The sequence below is a fragment of the Echeneis naucrates genome, chromosome 1 (assembly GCF_900963305.1).
Source record: "Echeneis naucrates chromosome 1, fEcheNa1.1, whole genome shotgun sequence".
Taxonomy (NCBI): domain Eukaryota; kingdom Metazoa; phylum Chordata; class Actinopteri; order Carangiformes; family Echeneidae; genus Echeneis; species Echeneis naucrates.
In genome coordinates this window covers 23,620,554-23,639,385 of record NC_042511.1, presented here as the reverse complement: position 1 = coordinate 23,639,385, position 18,832 = coordinate 23,620,554, and the positions used below count along the sequence as shown (strand labels likewise).

Genomic DNA, 18,832 nt, shown 5'->3' with positions numbered 1-18,832 from the left:
TGAATACCATTCTCGAGTCAGTGGTGCATTGATGAAGCTACAGTGAGCCAACAGAGAGTCCGGCACATAAACCAGTCTAAAATGGCCATTTTTTGTCAACTGCTGTGTAGCAGCAAGTGAAGTGATAAAGAGTAATTGTAAAGCTAATCTTTGACACTGATTGGCGTCAACAGGGACCTTACCCCCTTACTACGGCTCATTTGTTTTTGTGTACACTATATTTCATTGCTCTAGATATAGTGTTGACAGTCCTGCTTGGTACCATGCCAAACCAAAACCTATAATACGGGAAATAAATAAATAAAAGAGACAACATATTACATTAATATACATTTAATTATGACAAAAATCCCAATTGCAGCAGGATTTGCACAAATGTACAGTTGGGAAAAAGACAGTGTGTGGTCACATCAGTCTACTACGAGAACCTCTCTAATTCATTAGATTGAATATATGAAACCACATGTCAGTGTACCATCTTACCAACACCACTCAAATTCCACCGAGCCAGTTTTACTGTCCCTAAAAAGCTAATTGTGCTTCCCAGCTTAAGTGCTTTGAGTGCTCTAATTGCTAATGTGAATGTACTGTCATCACAGGCTGTTAAATTGCATACTTAAACTCATCTTCCATACCTCTAATGGTAAATGATATTTCTACAGGCCAGTGTCTGTGTTTCGGCAGCAGCTGGGACAGTACGCAAAACTGTCTCTCAGGACAGGAATTTTAGGGCTGTTAAATGAACACTAAATTGTGATTTTATTTTAGATTTATTGTCCATTTATTGTCCATTTTATTTTAAGGACCCTAAACTTTCAGACTTGCTCCTACTCTGAAACAACAATGATTTAGTATTTCAAATTTACTGCACAGGCAAATTTACCCACAAAACCTTGGTAACCTATTACTTCACCGGCTGTCAAGTATCTTGGAATTTTAAGTCTCGGAAAGTTTGCAAAGTCTCATACAAGTTTAGTCTTCAAGAATAAACAACCTAAAAAAAGTGTACAGCAAATATCTTCCATTGTAAACACAAAGACACAAAGGTGCTAGGTGCTTGGAAAAAGGGATAGTATCTTTTGTGTGTGTGTGTAAGACGAAAACCATTTTTTTCCCCTCATCCAATACTATTTCGTTTATTTATTTTATTTGACACAATAAGTGCCACTAGCAGTGTTCATCTGTCCCAGATTACTCAGCATGAACTTTAAAACATACTCCATGCATCGATACAAAAATAGCAAAGTTACTGTGGAGCAATTTTGACTTTATCAAGGATCAGAGGTGGTATATCTGTCTTGTTGCACAGTCAAAAAAAACAATAAAGAAAACAGAATGTCATCGGTCACAGATAATTAAAGAAGGGAGACAAAAAAGAACAAAGACATAACTTTGTACATTCTGTCTGAGCTGTCTTTGTATATCACCAAACAACATATTTCTATATGAGAAAACTCTGCTAATTTGCTTATTTTGAATGCACAACTTGAAACGGTTTGATATTGTTAGCTGAACTTTTTCCAGTTCACCCATTAGATATTAGCATTAGCTTAGCTACCAGACTCTGGATACATAGTTGGCGCTCAGCAGCATGCGAGTGGCTGGGCCATCTGTCCCGCCTGAGTGGGTTGTGGGTAAATGACCTGCACCCCAGCTGCGCTGACTCATCCTGACTAGGACAGTTTCTCTGTTTGTTCCTCAGAAAAACACAAGGGAAAGCATGAGGGAGAGATGGGGCATAGGATGACCACAGGGTGGAGAAAAGTGGGAGAGTAGGCTAAAATTTTTGGTGATAACAGAAGAAATTAGTCTGTGCCATCGGTTAATCTGCCAGAAATCACCAATAGAAAACATTTTATGGCCACACAGGAAACAAACCACCTTTCATGGCCAGTAAATATTACATATTAGCTTTACACTCACACCAGCATACATCTCCCAAGCAGGAAATGAAACACACAATAGATTACAGATTGCCCATATTGGTGTGACCTATTCAGGTTAGTCTCCTTAGAAGAAGTAGGAATACATAGAGGTATTTGTGATTTTACTCAACCTTGATGTGGACCTGCGTACATAAAGTTCATAACTTTTTGCTATATTACAGAACATTTTCATTATTGAATTTGTCATAATAGTTTCCTGTCAACAATATTAAATCATGCTAACATTTACAAAATTGTGCCTGGACAAATATTTTTCCAATTCATAATCCCCAGAAAGGCTCTGGAAATGTGTGATGAACAGGAGTGACACAATTACACTCACACAGCACCATCAAAACCAATAATAATGATTTTGTAATTTTAAATAACATCGCCCACTTCAATCATGGCCTAAAGAAAAATTCACCAAAAGTACTCCCTTAGTGATGTCAAATGCTGAGCAAGTCACATATCATGCAGAAATATAGTTTAAGGAATAATACAGGTTTTGCGCAAGCAAAAATAAAGGAGTGAATGTGACATTTGCAGTTATTTGGGCAAATACTTGAATGTTAGATAGCTGCAACCACTGACGCAGAGGGGGGAAAAAAAAAAACAAACAAAATATTTCTGTGACACTGCAATCTGACACAAATGCAGTAAACAAATATGCAATCTTGTAGACCACAGTACTTCCCTAAGTTTCACTATTTGGACCTTAAGACAGTACTGAACAAAGGCTTTTCTAAGGAAGGAGTGTGAAGAGCGTCAGAGGTTTTGGCGCTCTTGGCCTTGGTGACGAGGTCTGCAGAAGGAGAAGGAGAGAAGGGACAAAAGCTCCTCTATGGTTAGTGCTGCAACTTGTATAAATCAGTCTTTGTTCAAAAGACATGACTGGGATTCTTGCTAAACAGCTATTTTTACATCCTTGAACACCAGAGAGGGCAGTTAACGTACAAGTAAGAGTGCATGGCCTTTGGCTAAATTGATGTGGCTCAGCAAATGTCATCAGCCCTCCGCCTGCTGGAAGGACAGGGGACTTCCAGGAAAAATGTGCATTCCTGAGGTTCACCATCCTGGACAGTGGTTAATGGTGAGTCTCTTAGCCCAAGGTAAACACTAGATTTGTTCTGTTCAGATCACAGTCATGCTTGATGAATTCTTGTTAGATAATGCAATCCATGCTTGACCATATGTGAACGACAGCTGACACAGGTGGTGGGAAACACTATATTTTATTCAAATGGACAGTTTGGCCATCAAAAAAAAAAGAAAAAAAAAAGATTCCAGCTGTCTCCATGTTTACCTGTGAATTATCTTAAAAAGTAGGCTCACACAGGTTCATATGCTCTTTGATATATCAATAACTAGGCCAGATGATTCATTATTCCAACAAAGTATTGAAAACTATGGTTGCACTGGGACAGTTCACAAAGGGTATGGACATCACTGAGCTTTTCAACAGGTACATATAATACTACTTACTACAAAGTGTACAATATTTGCATTGAAGCATTAAATGATTTCCTAGTTCCCATTTATACTAGAAAAAAAAGTCCCTGGCAGTATGAATCCAAATCTTCACTTTCACATCATTGAGACAGTTTTTTTTTCCTTCATTTGTTTATTTTTATAGAACAATACCATGTTCCACTTAAGGTAAAAAAAAAAACAACAACAAAATAACACACAAATAAATGAAAATACAGGGGATGTTTTTAAGCTTTGGGAAACAGATGAGCTCTAACATGAATATATTTGTGAAATCAAGTTGGCCAATGGACAATGCCCAGTCACACAATTAACATGTGATTTGCAGGTGAATAATTTCAACTTATATTGTAGGACAAGCACTACCTGGCATCGCCAATACTATCATTATAAACGTAGGATATTCAACTAGCTCTACTGATTTACAGATCATCTGTGACAAATTTAAGCTTCAGTGAAAGACAGCGAGCCTACCTTCTTATACGTTCTGTATCCAAAGCTGTTTTCATTCTGTGTTGTGGGGTTTCAGTTATTGATAATGAGTAAGCAAGTGTGGTGTTGTTGTTGTTGTATTTTCACTTATTTGCCCCCTCTGACGTTATCATTGGCAGCAGCATGTGTGAGGGTCTGCAGTTTGTGGCCTCTCCCTCTGCAGCTTCCTGTTGTGTGTAATCAGGTTGCCACAGACCTTAACTGCCACTAAATCAGAGGGGGTGGCACGAGGACAAATGTATTGAGTGTGCACCCCAACCTACTCGATTGAAACAAGTAGAATCATTTTATTTAAAATAGTTATTTAGAGAGACTTTAAACCAGTTTTTATCCTTATTGCATTATTATTATTATGCTTTATTGAATTATCCTTTGCTGCTTTTTGTCCTTCCATCTGTCAATAGGAAAGACATCACATTAAGTAGGTCAAGATAGAATTTCATGGGGTCTCATCTCACAATTTGTGTTGCTTTTCCTAGCAGGCCAGCTATGTAGTCCTGTTCCCACAATACAGCAATTGTTGATTAATATACTAATCCAAAGTCTTAAATCATGCCTTGCATTTCTCTTTCTGGTGTTGCATCTGAAGGCTCCATCCTCTGCTTGGATGTGAGCTTTCCTCTGCTTCCTGCAGTGACTTTGTGATTCTGTTTCCCATCTGCACTCTCAATAAAAATAGGCCAGAGATGCCACAGCATGGACAGCTTCCTCTACATGACTGCTTCACAAACCCTCTCCTTTGGCAGAGCAGTGAGTTCATAACTTCTCTACTTTTCCACGACTGCTATTATTGCAAGTAAACATAAAGACTGTAGCCCCTTGAAGTATAACGAGAGGAACCATTTAGAAAATTTTGCAGAGATCTTACCCAGATTTAAACCAGTATTGAGGCATTGCTTTGCAATTCAGTCCAATTTCTGTACACGTTAGAAGCAAAGACATGCTTGTTATGCTGTCACCCATCAGCACAAAGATGGCCAATGTTCCTGGAAAGCCCCAAGAAAGCCAAGTCATCCACGAGAGCTTTCCAGACTGCACTTCTATGCATGCACAACTACTTTTACTCTCAACACAGTCAATTTTTGCAAGTCTTAACACCTGGGAAATTAGTTTGTCAAACCAATCAGGCAGATCAGTTTCCCAACAATTTTTTTTATGTTGTTCATCACAATCTAAATTCAGTTGCCTGATTATTCATTACCACATCTTTGAGAGTAAAAATTAAACCTCAATGAGAACTACTCTTAAAAGCGAGACCGCCAAAGTATGTCATACTATACTAAAAGAAAACAACTGACAAAGAATGATTATTCAAATAAACCTTTTATTGAGTCTTTTCCTAGCATCCATAGCAGGACTGTAACCAAAGACAGCAGAAGATATTAAAGAGAAATAGAGTGAGAACAGGGCTAAAGATAGGACCACCCAGGCAAACAGACTCAAGTAAGAGCAACATTAGCTTATGTGTGCCTGTGTGTGTCCTATTGAAACCTTTCACTTCCATGTCAGAAACTCCCACAACCAAAACCCAACTGTCTCTGAACTTATCAATTATCATGTGCACAGAATAGTGCTGCTCCCATGTGAAAGTCAACCTCTTCATTTCTCTCCCCTCCAAGAGAAAACAAGAGCAAATCTTTGTTAAACTGAAACATCACATCCTTGCTTTGTGTGCATGCGCCCCATCTTCCCACACAGGTCAAAGACACAACAGTGAGAAGTTCAAGTCTCAATTCTTCCAGAAGAACCAAAGTTCAAATCCAAAATTCCTCAGAAACTAGACATCCATTTTTTACAGGACTACAAATGGCACACCTTACATTAACACAGAAGCCGTACATACTGAATTTTCCATTTTCTAGGTTTATGCCTAGAGGTAACCATAGATTATGTTATATTTAGAAATCGTATAAATCACAACAGGGCTGAATGTTGATTAATGAGTCTAAAATGGACAGTTGGTAATTTTTTTACTCTGATAATTTACAAGTATAATATTTTAGTATATTGGCAGATTGGGGCATTGACTACAATATTGACAAGATTGATATACTGATAATTATCAGCATCATCCATATAAATATGATATCATGTTATATTTAAAATCATTCATTACAGTGAAACATTTGTCCATGTAGTGTTTAAAATATCTGATCCTGTGGCTTTCCTTTCAATGAAATCATAATAAATGATCATATTGAATTGCTACAAAACCAGATAGAAAGAAAAAAGCTCTGGGCTCTGTAAAGAAATTGGTGCAGCAATGAGAGCAGAAACCAGCCCCTGTGCACGCTACAGGGCCAAATAAATTGGCTCTATACCAAACAAAACAGAGCAGTTGTTTTACGCAGCTGGGCATATACTATGTAGGTAACATTTGTGCATTCCTCCTTTGCCAGAATTGAACTTGTGAGCTGACATCTGCTATGTAATGTAAAGATAGCATGTATGTGTGTGTCTGTATAGTAAAAATAGCTTGTTATACTCTTATGGGGACACCGCTCAGTATTGATAAATGCTTTTAGGTGTTAAAAGTTTCAGTGGCTGTATCTGCATAGTGAGCAGCTCCTGAAAGCGCATGATACATCAGTTAGCAAGCCATCCTTTGTGTGCTCATCAATGGTGTATTGATCCATATGGAGCAACTATGTTATGTTCGAAAGAAGCCAATTCCCCCTATTCACATCCACACAATCCCTCCCTCCCTCCCTCAATTTACCATTCCACCGTTGCGTCCCTTTCATGTGCAGCTGTGAAATTCTCACCCAGCCGGACGCCATCTGACCCCAGCCCGAAAAGTCTACGGTCACTATCCAAAGAACACAGGCCCTAGTAGTCATACTGCTATCTTTGCAAACAATGCACGCAAAGAGCAGCATTCTCACGAAAGAGCATTTGAAGAGCAAACAGGTGTTCCTAATTTATGGGCTTTCACAGGTGATCCAGTAACAAGACAATGCCACAATTCATCATACTCTATTACATGACATTAATAACAAAATTTTTTGGTTAAAAACACAGCCCTGAACTATCCGATTATTGGGCAAATGCAAAGAAGCTTGTTCTGGAATAATAATAATCATTGATAATGTTTGAACTCAAAGCTATTATCAAAGTCAGCACAAAAAAAAATCTCCATCTTAAAATATCTGCAGCAGCAATCGTGGCACTTACCGAAGTTTTCAACAGGAGGTATTACATTATCTCAGGCTTTGTTGGAGAGGTGTTGTCAGTCAATCGTGTGGTCCCTGGTACTTAATCCATACAGCCCAGGACCGGGCCCTGCAGTTATTCTATTGGCTTAGACACAGGCAACTGCAGTTGCTAAAGTTGCTCTACTGCCTCTTAGTCAAAGGGCGGGGACGGTAACTTTCCCTCAAGTAATCATTCCATATCATTCATTAGAGTATCCCCAGACAGAGGGAGGGAGTGACCAAGAGAGAGAGAGGGGGTGAGTGAGAGGGAGAAGGTGGGGAGGATGTAACAGAAGAGTGCGCAGGGAAGCGACCAGCTAATCAGTACTTCAGCGCTGTACCTGTCAGTGGTGGCCTATTATATTTACAAAAACCAGGATGGTGCAATGAACTTTCTATGGCTCACATTAAAGTTTACCATCTACAATAAATAATAAATAAGAACAGCTAGCCCCTGGCATCCCTTCAGATAGATTTGCTTCAGACTTAAACCGTGTTCACAGAGTAAAGCATTAACTCAGAGGGAGTGGGTTTAAACATTAACGCACTTTCACATCATGTATGACTGAGGGAGCACAGACGAATCAGTGGTTAGATATAATATAGGAAACAGTTTAAGGATTCATAGTACGAGCCTTCTCATTAAAACTAAGCCAACTACCTCCAACCGTGTTTTCCAGGAAATGGGGGGCTTTGTGAAACAGAGAAAAGGAGAGAAAAACACACACAAGGCAAAATAACATCCCTTAGTGGAAGTTTCCACTTTGTTAGCGCTTTTTATCTTCCTGGTCATCTGTTCCCAATACACACTCTGGGCAAAAAGATTTCCTGTTTTGCCTCCTTTTGTCACTGTGGTTGTGTTTGGGGGTTTGTCAGGTGCTAACTTTAGAGCCTCCTCTGTATTAACATTTATCTTACGCTGCAAAAGCTAATGGCTCATAACCTGTTTAAAACTCTGAGTCCTTGGTTAAGAAGCCCAAACAATGCAGCCAGACAGGGACAGACTGTCTTTCCTTTGGAAGTTTAAGAGGAAATCTGTCTTTCTATGCTTTGAATGGAAAAAGCAATGACAGAATCAGCTCTGCACTATGAAAACTCAATAACCAAAGTTGGCAATTCCCCTCATATTATAAAACAAATTTTTTACAAAATGGCTCACCTGAGTTGAAGCAATAGTCCCTACTTACTGTTCATTTTATTGTCATGGCTGGAAATGATACCAAGCAAACTAAAACATAACAGTATAGCTGTTTTACTTTAGAAGAAAAAAAAAAACCTAACATCTACTTATTTGCAGCTATTATTCAGTGTACTAGACTGCAACACAATGTTTTTATGACTGTAAATCTCACACTTGAATCGGATGAAGTCAGGTGAGAAAGGAGGCCAGGTCATTACTCTGTCACTTTTCAGGTCTTTGTTGGATGGATACATGGGATGGAGCGCTGTCCTGATCAAGGATCATCTTGGATGAAATGGCAGCATAAGATAAGCAGACAAGCTTATCTCAAAGGCTTTGGACATGTTTAAAAATAATGCATATCTATATACCGTCACCGACAAGAACTTTATCGTAAACAATAAATTATATGAGTACAACAACCCAGGACCAGTCTGCCACTAAACAATCAGCACACAGAGACACTTGATTGCAGCACAAAGACTTGGCAAGATTATGTTTCATGGATAAACTTTGTTCACTTTCAGTTTGCTGAGGTCTCAGAATTTCTTGTTGAAGTACAGTATTGGTCACAAAGATAGTTTCTCCCCCGCACAAAAGCTGTCACTGCTCTCAGTGCAAGCAGCTGGGCTCATGATGGCCATTTCCTGGCACGGACCATGCTTGTATGATTTTATAGGATTTAATACAGTATAACTTTGAAATCTTACCACATTGGATACTTCCTATGCCAATACTGCTTGACCATCATTTAGGGTACATGGTTTTGTTTTGTTTTTTTTTTCCCCCCCTGTATGCAACAAACCATGCAGTAAATATTATTTCTGTGCTATCTGTTATTTCTATATAGTATGACATAAGATTAATTTTACTTTTAGCAATGCATCGCAATGCAACTAATGATGCTCTGGATAACACAATTCCCTAAAGACTACCACCACTATAGTGCTGACTATGTTATGCAAGAGTCATCCATCTTCCATCCACTTTCTAACTAACATTTATGTTAAAGATCTCAACACTAGTCCATCTCTGATTTTCAGCTGAGTTTCACAAAGCTAACAGCCTTTGCAAAACACTGATAACAGTATAGAAATCATCTAAAGCAACACAAAACACCGAAAATAAAAAGTGTAATGGTCATCAAATCGTCATTTGTTTCTCTTTACCTGGTTTCGATGAGTCCAAGCCTTGCACCAGTAAGACTGTTACAAGAAAAGCGAGGTAAGCAGGCTGTTGACCAGCCACTGTTGTTGAGTGAGTATGGCTACTTTCCGGCCTTCCCTGCTGACTTCCCTCCCCTCCTCTTACTCCGTCAAGTCTGCAACACCCTGATCCAATAACCCCTGACCCACAGGAAGTAGACACAATGGACTGAAAATAACATACCACCTCCCCTGGCAACAACTACCCACTGCAACTCCCCCTGCGCTCTGCTTGCACACTACAATACACCTACAATACACCGGCTCAAGATAGGTGGGTAGAACCAAAAATATCAGCCACTGCTCAACACAGTGTGCCCACATGCCAAAAAGTGCAACATCCCACTTTGAATTTCCAACACGGCTTTTGATTTACTCCTGCACATTCACAAGTCATTACAAAGAGGTCAGTCTGCACTAACAGAAAATCCACATTTAGATATTTCTACATTTAACGTTTTGATAAGAGCCTGCAGTGGCACAGGCCTGTAGCTCTCAGTCAAGCAGAGTATTTCACACTAGAGCAGAATGTGGGTAGAGCGGCAGACTCATGATGTTCCCACTGCTTCCTACAGGGGGACCACAGAATGGTGAGATGCACAACTTTTCCATAGTCAAGCACCAAAAAGCATCTGTGGATGACAGTGAGTTCATGTCTGTGTGTGAGTGTTTTGGTTCATTTGTTAAATAACGTCATGCTCACAACAGACAAAAGCAGGATATATCAAGCATACTTTTAGGTTCTGTATATCAAACTTTTTGATTGAATGAAATCCAATAAGATTCACATAAAAACAACTGGATAATGGGTACAGTGTTAATACTTACAATACCACTCAGTGCGTGCATCTAACGTAATCCTTATCCATGCAGTGAGCAGCAGAAGTCTAATCAAATCAGTCCAATGAAAAGTATTCCAAATCACATTTCATGGCCAGTGAGAGGTTGCTTTAGACATGATCTAATTAGCCCCTCTCTTTCTAGAGACTGTCCACTAGGAAATGGCTTCAGATGCCATACACACAGATATGGAAATGGACTCCGATATGCACTTCTGTGCCCCCAGTGGTGTTGCTTTCAAAAAGTGATGCCTGATTACTCAACAGAACAGGAGATAAAAAAAGGGACTTGAAGAATTGGTAATCAGTGAATGTTTTTATATATTCAAATACTAATGCAAACTGTATCTGAAATGCTACAGATAAAAGACACAACATTCTGATTTTTAGCTCTGGCTTCACTGTGGTTGGTGTCCTGTTTTACTAGCTGAGCTTATTGAGCATGCCGAGGCTTGTTCCCCTGCCAACCTAAAGACACACCTCCTTTTCCAGCCAGTCCCCTGAAACTGGTACACACCTCCACACTCTATTGTCGCATTCAGATGATACTGCTTCACTTTCAGTTGAAAGGGAATGCGTGTGGTGCAAACACATACCTGCATGTGTGTTCATGCGACTCAGATTCAGATTTAGTATAGAATGTGTGGAATCCCTCCAACAAATTTGTTTTAAGCGACCAGTACAAGAAGCAAAGATAACAATGCAATGTATTTTTCCATGTCAACAATTATGCAAATACCAAAGTAATGTCAGCAATTTTTTTACGTTCCACTATCTTCAGATGTGGGTTGGCTTCTGTGGGTGTGTGCTTGCATGCCTGTAGATTTGTTCTAACAGCTTGCAATCATTGGTACTCATCTCACCTTCACTGCACTGTTAATGCATGTACTGAGGCAGGACACAGTTTTGTTTTGTTTTTTTTTTTGTTTGGTTTAATTTTTTTTTTACACCAGAAAGCTCCAAACTAAAGCCAAATAAAGCCAGCCTTCACGACGATGAGACAAACAAATAGAACTGAACTGCATGTAATACTTTCAAATGATGATGACAAAATAGTTCACATTACTCTAACATAACTGGCTCATGCGGATAAGACACTTGGATGTGACCACTGATGGAAGTGACCAACTACAAGGACAAAAGCGTGTTTGTGTATCCAGAACAATGTTCGAATTAACTCAAGAATTTGTTAATGTGCAAAAAAAAAAAAAAAAAAGAAAAGCTGTATAACCTAAAAAAAAACCTGACAAAAAAACCCAACTCATAATACATTCCATTAAATGAAATTAAGCAGGAATCCAAGAATAAAAATTATTTATTTCACCACCTTCTCACAAAATGCATTTTTTTCCAGATGGCCCAGTTTATTCTTAGCAAAGTCTCTCACTGCCTGGGCTTTTATTCTGATCTGATCAGAGGAACAATGCAATATGCAAACACTTAGCAATTGTACTAATCAGCTTTGAATGTGACATTTTCATGACAGGAATATAAGTGTAAAAGCTGCATGTGAAAGAAAATCACCAAATCACAAATCACAGCTACCTCCATTAGTTGAGTTTTTTCCAAATTTTCTTGCAATTCATTGCTCCTCGAGCATGGTGAAAATGCACTTATGTTCGCTTTTGATGGTGAGAGCAAAATCCAGGTCATCAATCAATACCTTTTACCCTAGTGAGTAGGAAACAGCATTAAGCTTGGGACATAGAGATAAAGGGGCTGTACAGCCGTTGCGTGTGTTGTACTTCAGCCCTCTGTGCCAGTATTTGGTACATTTTGTGACAAATCAAAGAAAAAGAAAGGATTTTCATTTTAAAGAAAAAATCCTGCTACAAAATCATGGTGTAGTTTTCAATCTACATTATCTGAGGATGATTTGTGAGTGCAGATGGAAGCCCTCTCTCTGCCACGAAAACCAAAGCTGTACTACAGACAAAGATCAGCTCATCTGACCTCAGGATACTCCCGAAAACACAAGTTAATCACATTCCCCCCTTGTTGTTTTGGACTGAGAGATTTAATACTTTCTTCAGATAAGCAGCATGCTATAATGTTGCATTGCCACAACCTTGACATTGCATTCTTTCTGTTGATTACCTGCAACTCCTCCCCTGTTTTCATCCCATCTGCCTTTGCTTCTCCTGGCCTCACCAATCTAAACTCTTGGATAGAGTCACATGCACTTGTCAAAGCTGCATCGTTAGAATTCAACACATTCCTTTGGCATGGCAGACTTGGTTCACATGATTGCGCTGTTCCTTTACTGATGATGAGAGAGGCTTAAACAATTCAGCTTCTATTGGTCTATACAAAGTCAAACGGTGTAAACCAGCCAAATGTGCAACCCTACGTCAAAAATAGTCACAAAGGACAATAGACTGTAGCATACATATTACTCTCCAGACATGTGCCAAAACAAATTATAAGAGAAGTTTTCAGACCTGGCCAAGAGCTACAAATTCAGACTCTGAGATAAAGACCGTTTAAGAGGAAGATTTTGCAATTTCATCAATGTACCCAGTAACTTGGGTACATTGGGTACATGCATACGCACAGCAGAAAGACAATTCCAATGAAGCAAAAATTTCTCCTTCAATCTGTTGCGTGAAACACTTGTGACCAAAGTTTATGATCACAAAAAGGCTGTTGGAAATTCCCCTCATGACTTTACAAGAAAATTAAAGCACATTGAAATAGTTGATATTTTTTAAACTCATTTATCAATTTGATTCTTGTCTGCATCCCTGCACACAAACAAAAGGAAAATTGCTATCTTTTAAGATGACAAAATTGCTATTTAATGCGATATAGCAAAATGACCAACCTTAAGCTTTGCTTGAAATCCAAACACTATTTGGTCATCCAAAAGCCATAGGGTTATATCCAAGACAGTGGGTCAAGATATTCCACAAGATTCTGGGACACACAAGCAATAAGCATGAAAAAAAAAGTGTCAGGGAAAGTTTAGACAAATGCCAGGAAAGTAGGTGGACAAGGGGAGTAGTTCATCCAGGCTCTCAGCTTCCAGTCAGGTTGGAAACGAATACTCTGAGTGCAGGGGTCTCAGCTGCATCTGTGAGTGTGTGTGTGTGTGTGTGTGTGTGTGTGTGTCTGATTGTCTGTGCAAGTTCAACCACGTCCTCTGGCTGGAGGCCAGGCCAAAGATATCAAGCAGCACCATAGTGACTCTAATGCAATCAGGGATGGTGGTCACAACAGGACCTCTGGTTAATAGCAAAGAGTTGTCCATCTTTCTGTCCATTTCAGTTTGTTGTGAGGACTTCAACTCTAAAACACAAAATAAACTGATTTGAAAACCCATTAAAGTAACAAATTAATGGAGATTAAATCCAGACAGAATCTATTTTACTGTGGTGCTGTCTGCATCACAGTGACTTGGGAAATTACACAGGTCAGTAGCAATACTTCACATCCAGACTCTAGGCTGACAGCTCCAGTACTCCCCCTGTACAAGGGGACAAATATATTGGGTCTCACAAAGCGCAGAGCAAGGGACGGGGGGCAAAAACTACCATGACAGCAGTGGGCTATATTAAGAGGCTGCAGACACAGCGACTAGGGTCAGATCACATAGCACCACATAACTTAAGTGCCAGCTGCATCTGTGTGTGTGTGTGTGTGTGTGTGTGTGTGTGTGTGTGTGTGTGTGTGTGTGTGTGTGTGTGTGTGTGGGAAATGACAGGTGAGTGGAGTTAAATGTGAACAGATGGAGTAACAAAAAAACGCTACCTTCAAACCTGAGTATCTGAGTACTCTACTCCTCTGACACATTCAAGATAAAAAATTCTGACATCTAAAATTAAGTTGAGTCACACCACAAATAGATGTTTTGATACAATGGAAAACCGTTTGGTGATGTCTCGTTAGAATCAAAATTGATCTAAAAATGTGACTATGCAGCAAAGTTGGATTTTTTAAGCATCCGTTCACAAGGTGTTTGCAGCAATAGCATCTCTTTGTCAGACAAACCTGATCATTAATACCACATTGGCCAATATTTTTTCCAGACCTGAGGCAAGGTTGCATTGATCACTTCTAGTCAAAATTTAAGTTGTAATGTCATTTTTCACTTCTTCATTGAAATCCTTCCCAATCCAATACTGCCTGAGCGACAATCAGTGATTCACATTAAAGGGAGAAGGAAAACACAGCTATCAAAATTTTGAGAAGCAAAGCTAGCTTTTGCTTCTAAGTTGATTGGATACACAGAAAAGAATGCAACACACAAAATTGGAATTTCATGTTGGAGGTGAAAAAACAATTCACCTTAAAAAGTAGTCAATCCCAGAGAGTTCAAGGTGAGGGAGTCATCAATGAAAAACGGCAAATGGCTTCCATCAAGCTTAGCCTGCAATACATCTGACTTCTCTTTACCTGAGAAAGATGTTGCATAAATGAACCGAGTCATTCTTCTAATTTTGAGTATGTATGTATCTTGGAGAGTCAACTACAGAGGTTGTAAAGGTCTTTATATCCTGTGAGTTTAGAGGGCCTCCTGTTAGTGAGGAGTAAAGTGGTCAGCCAGATCAGACTTTTCTTTAGTTCTCCAAACACCACATGCACTCTCCGGTGCAGTTACAGTGACAAAGCTTGATTCTTTATCAGACCGTTGAAGAAGCAGTTACATGTTGATCTATGAAGTAGGTACATGTTGTAAGTAGACTTTGAATGTATAGGATCCTTAAGTAGGTCATTGAAGTGAATGAATGTGACATGCTTTTGTCTGAGAATATGCGACACCTAGAAAAACACTGGATGATGCATCACCAGAATGCCTGAAAGTTCATGTTCATTATCAGTCTTCTTTTCATTAGCCAAAAAGATATGCAAGGTTAAGAGAAAGACTTTGCAAAGGAATAGAGGAATAAAAAAGCTAAATAAAAATATATTTAATATGAAGAAAGGATAAAGAGAGAACAAGAGGGAAGGAACAAAGGACCCCTCCTCCTCTCTCTTCACCCACCATCTGGTAGCCATCAGCGCCTCACACAGGAAGGGGCGGCCATGCCTTGCTGGGGCACCAGGGAGCAGCTACTCTTCCCTCCAAATGCTGCAGAAATAACAATCGGCCAGTGCATTGCATAGCTGTGCAGTGCAATGCAGTGCAGTCCAACCCATCCTAGCCTGAGCTGTACAGGCAGCAGCAGTAGCACAGGACCAGGAGCTCACACCCCAGCAGACCAGCAAAGACGAGCACAGAGCAACCTCACATTCCTGCTGCCTGTGACTGCCAAGAACCACTGGGAACGGAAAGAAAGAGGGAGAGAACAGAGAGCTGGTCTCACTGGAGGCGGCCTAATGGTGTTGCTTTGAGAAGCACTGCGATCACTCTCATCTTGTTTGCTTTTTCTACACTCTTCAAAAATGATGACAAAGATATTGATTGTTATTGTGGTATATCCTAGCCTGCACTTGACTGCATACATAAACGTAGACCAACACCATTAGTCTTGAAGTTCTTCCTTACTTGTAAGAATTCTGGGAATGCCCTTTATGAGAAATTTGGCCAAAATGATGTTTTGTTTCCACAATTCAGAAACACACACACACAGCAATCTGATGGGAACAGGGACCCCAATCAGTTTTTGGTCTTGTTAGTGTAGACCATCTTTGGCCATCTGCATTCTTCAACTAGCCCTGTTCCATGTCTAGAACACGCTACAACTACAGTCTGGAAATAGAGAGCAGACTTAGGACACATACTATTTTTATTGCCTGGTGTCACAGTTGAAACACAAGAAACAAAATAAATCAAGTGTGTGAGACTCTTGATTTCAGAAAATATTTATTTACATCTAATCAAACTTTAAATTGAATGAATGCATATGCCGAGAACTGTGTGGTTCTATCGTAAGAAATTATGTTGTGTACAATTAGCCCTGCCAAATAGTTTCTGTCATCTGTGTTTAATAATAGCAGCACTTGAAACTGCTCGACTTGGCACAGTGACAAACAGCACAAAGGGATCTTTTTTATGACTGAATAGGATTATATTTCAACAGAAAACACAACTCAGAATCTGTTCCCAAGTTTGAAACAAGAAAAACCAAGTCTGCATTAGAACCAGTTCTCTACAGTCACTCCCCATGCTCCTTTGAGTACTTGGCACAAAGGACAGTAAACAGCTGCACTGGGCAAAAAGAGACACACGTTTACAAAATGCTTCACCTCAGCCTTGACCTGCCAATTAAATGGAGCAATCGTATTGTTTCAGTAAGGCAAGAAATTAACTTTGGGGAAGGATAAGATGACAATGTAAACATTCATGGAGGAATAATGCATAATCAGCACACAGTGTTAGCTATGTGGTAACTTCCCCTATCAATCAAAGTTTTGGCTTCATAATGATGCAACAAAAATGTTTTTTTTTTGCCAACATATTTCACTTCACTACCTTTTAGCTCAGAAAGTACATACATCGCTGTGACTTACTAACTGCTAACAGCTAACTGTGCCTTCTTCACTTTCACTAATGGCTCAAACCATTGAACAAAATTTGAGATCAAGAAAATCTCCTGATAGATGAGCTCTCAAAATATCTAAACCATCAGCTCAGTGTTTGCCATACATTGTTATTTGTGGCAACCCACGACAATATCAACATAAACCACTACATATTGATTTTTTATATTGTTTTACTTTTCCAAATGGGTAAGATATTGTTTCACTGTGTATGCAACGCATTGATTCGTTCAAACCCTCCATGCCCCACTCTCTCTCTCTCTCAAACACGTTGACAGCAGACCGTCCTGTGAACAGCCCCTCCTCTCCATGCACACTCTGACTCAAACCATGATTGTGCACAGGAGAAACGATTGTTGTAGGCTTTTCCCCAGAGGAGACAGCTAGCAGAGTTGCTAGTCAATATCAAATGCAAATAGAGAGCATAAATGTTAATTCTTTAACCTTGACATTGAATGTTTGGTCCTTGCAGAGCTGAAAAGTCTGTCTTGATGAGAAGCATAACCAAACAAAGTGCCTAGAAACTTAAGTGGAAACCAAAATAACAGAGGTAGAAAAGCTGTGCAGTCTGACCAGTGTGATTAGCTTTCCAATTAATATGTTTCAAATTTTTCCAGCCTTCATTTGGTGCTTCTGTGGTAGCTGAAGCAGCAAGAGGGGTCGGGAGGGGATAGCAAATAATGAAGAGAGATATGTAGGAGAGGAGGAGGAGGACAGCAGCAAACATGCTGCTGCAGGAGAGCCAGCCACAGCAGAGGCAATAGATGAAATTGATAGCAAACAGGGATGGTAACGTTCAGTTATTTGTCGCAAAATACAAAACGCAATTAAAATATTTGCAGTGCAGCACCACATATATGGCATAACTTAAGAACTTGTGTCCCAATGCTACCAGACAGAGACAGTTGATTACGAGATGTCAAAGACACTGGTGAATAAACAGAAACATTAAGATTTTTCCCTGACTGTCCCTTTGAGAGTATGGCATGATATGTATAATAAAATCAAAACAGATAAAAATTTTTATATTTATTACACTTTTTATTTTTTTCTTATTTAAGCCTGCAAAGACAGGTATTAACCATGTGCCAAACAAAAAATGCTCTATGCTGCCAACTTTCAATGGTCTATCCTTATTGGCTGTTTTTTTTTTTTGACACTCAAAGTAAATGGAGCCCAAGTACAATCATGTCCACTTCTCTTGTATTCTGAAACAAAGACTGAAACAACAGCTTGAAGTTAAAATATCTCCTACCATCCATCGTCTACACTACTTTTCCTTGTGGGGTTGTCACTTTAACTTCTAAAACAAAAATCAGTGTGTGTTCAGTCACGTCCACCCACCTCTGTTGATTAGTTTGAGGATCAAACAGAATTCAGTGTCACAAAATCTGCTTCTTTTTTCTTGATATGTTAGTTGTATTGTCTAACAAAAGTCTAATTTTGGCCCCTGTTTAGGTATAATGAAACAGATACGCCTACATCTAACACTGCGATGATATTCTTTGTCTGGAACAAAAGTGGACTAGCATGGATAACTATTATAGTAGCACATATATTAATATTTAATGGTTATTTGTTTGTAATGGACATTTAATAATTAATGACTCATACAATCCATTTTCATGCTGTGGCAGATCACACAACAGTAATCTATTTGGTCAAAATGGAGAACTGCGTAGCTATGGCAGTAAGAACATGGCTCTCTAATTTCTACTTCGCTAACCTAAGAGGCTAATGCTGCACAAGCACCCCTCTGTTGCATCCTACTTGGGTTTCTTGTTTGTTTGTTTCTTCAAGCATGGGGGTGGGGTGGGGGGTGGTTTAACAGAAAGTGAGCTTTTGTTCTCTGTTCCACTTGCTAAGCTGATTTAATGAATCCTCTACTTAATCAAAAGCTATGCCTTTGTTTTCGTCTAACCGCTGTCACATTTGTTGCATACATATTCCTCTTCATCAAATGACAATTATTTCCTGACGGTAGTCAACGTACTGGCCAATGGACAATGTGGTGTATGCTGTA

At 39.3% G+C, this 18,832-nt stretch overlaps 1 protein-coding gene across 4 annotated transcripts in view; it reads right to left on the bottom strand.

The window, feature by feature from the left end:
- The window catches only part of gab1 (GRB2-associated binding protein 1), a 46,843-nt gene that overhangs the window by 22,427 nt on the left and 5,584 nt on the right, over window positions 1–18,832 (bottom strand). Inside the window, exon 1 of one of the 4 annotated variants that reach the window (XM_029500276.1) lies at window positions 9,452–9,496. The exons of the other annotated variants lie outside the window; for them this stretch is intronic. The gene's annotated coding sequence lies outside the window, so the exon portion shown is untranslated. Of the gene's footprint in view, window positions 1–9,451; window positions 9,497–18,832 lie in introns of those variants that run through there. 4 annotated transcript variants of the gene reach the window in all.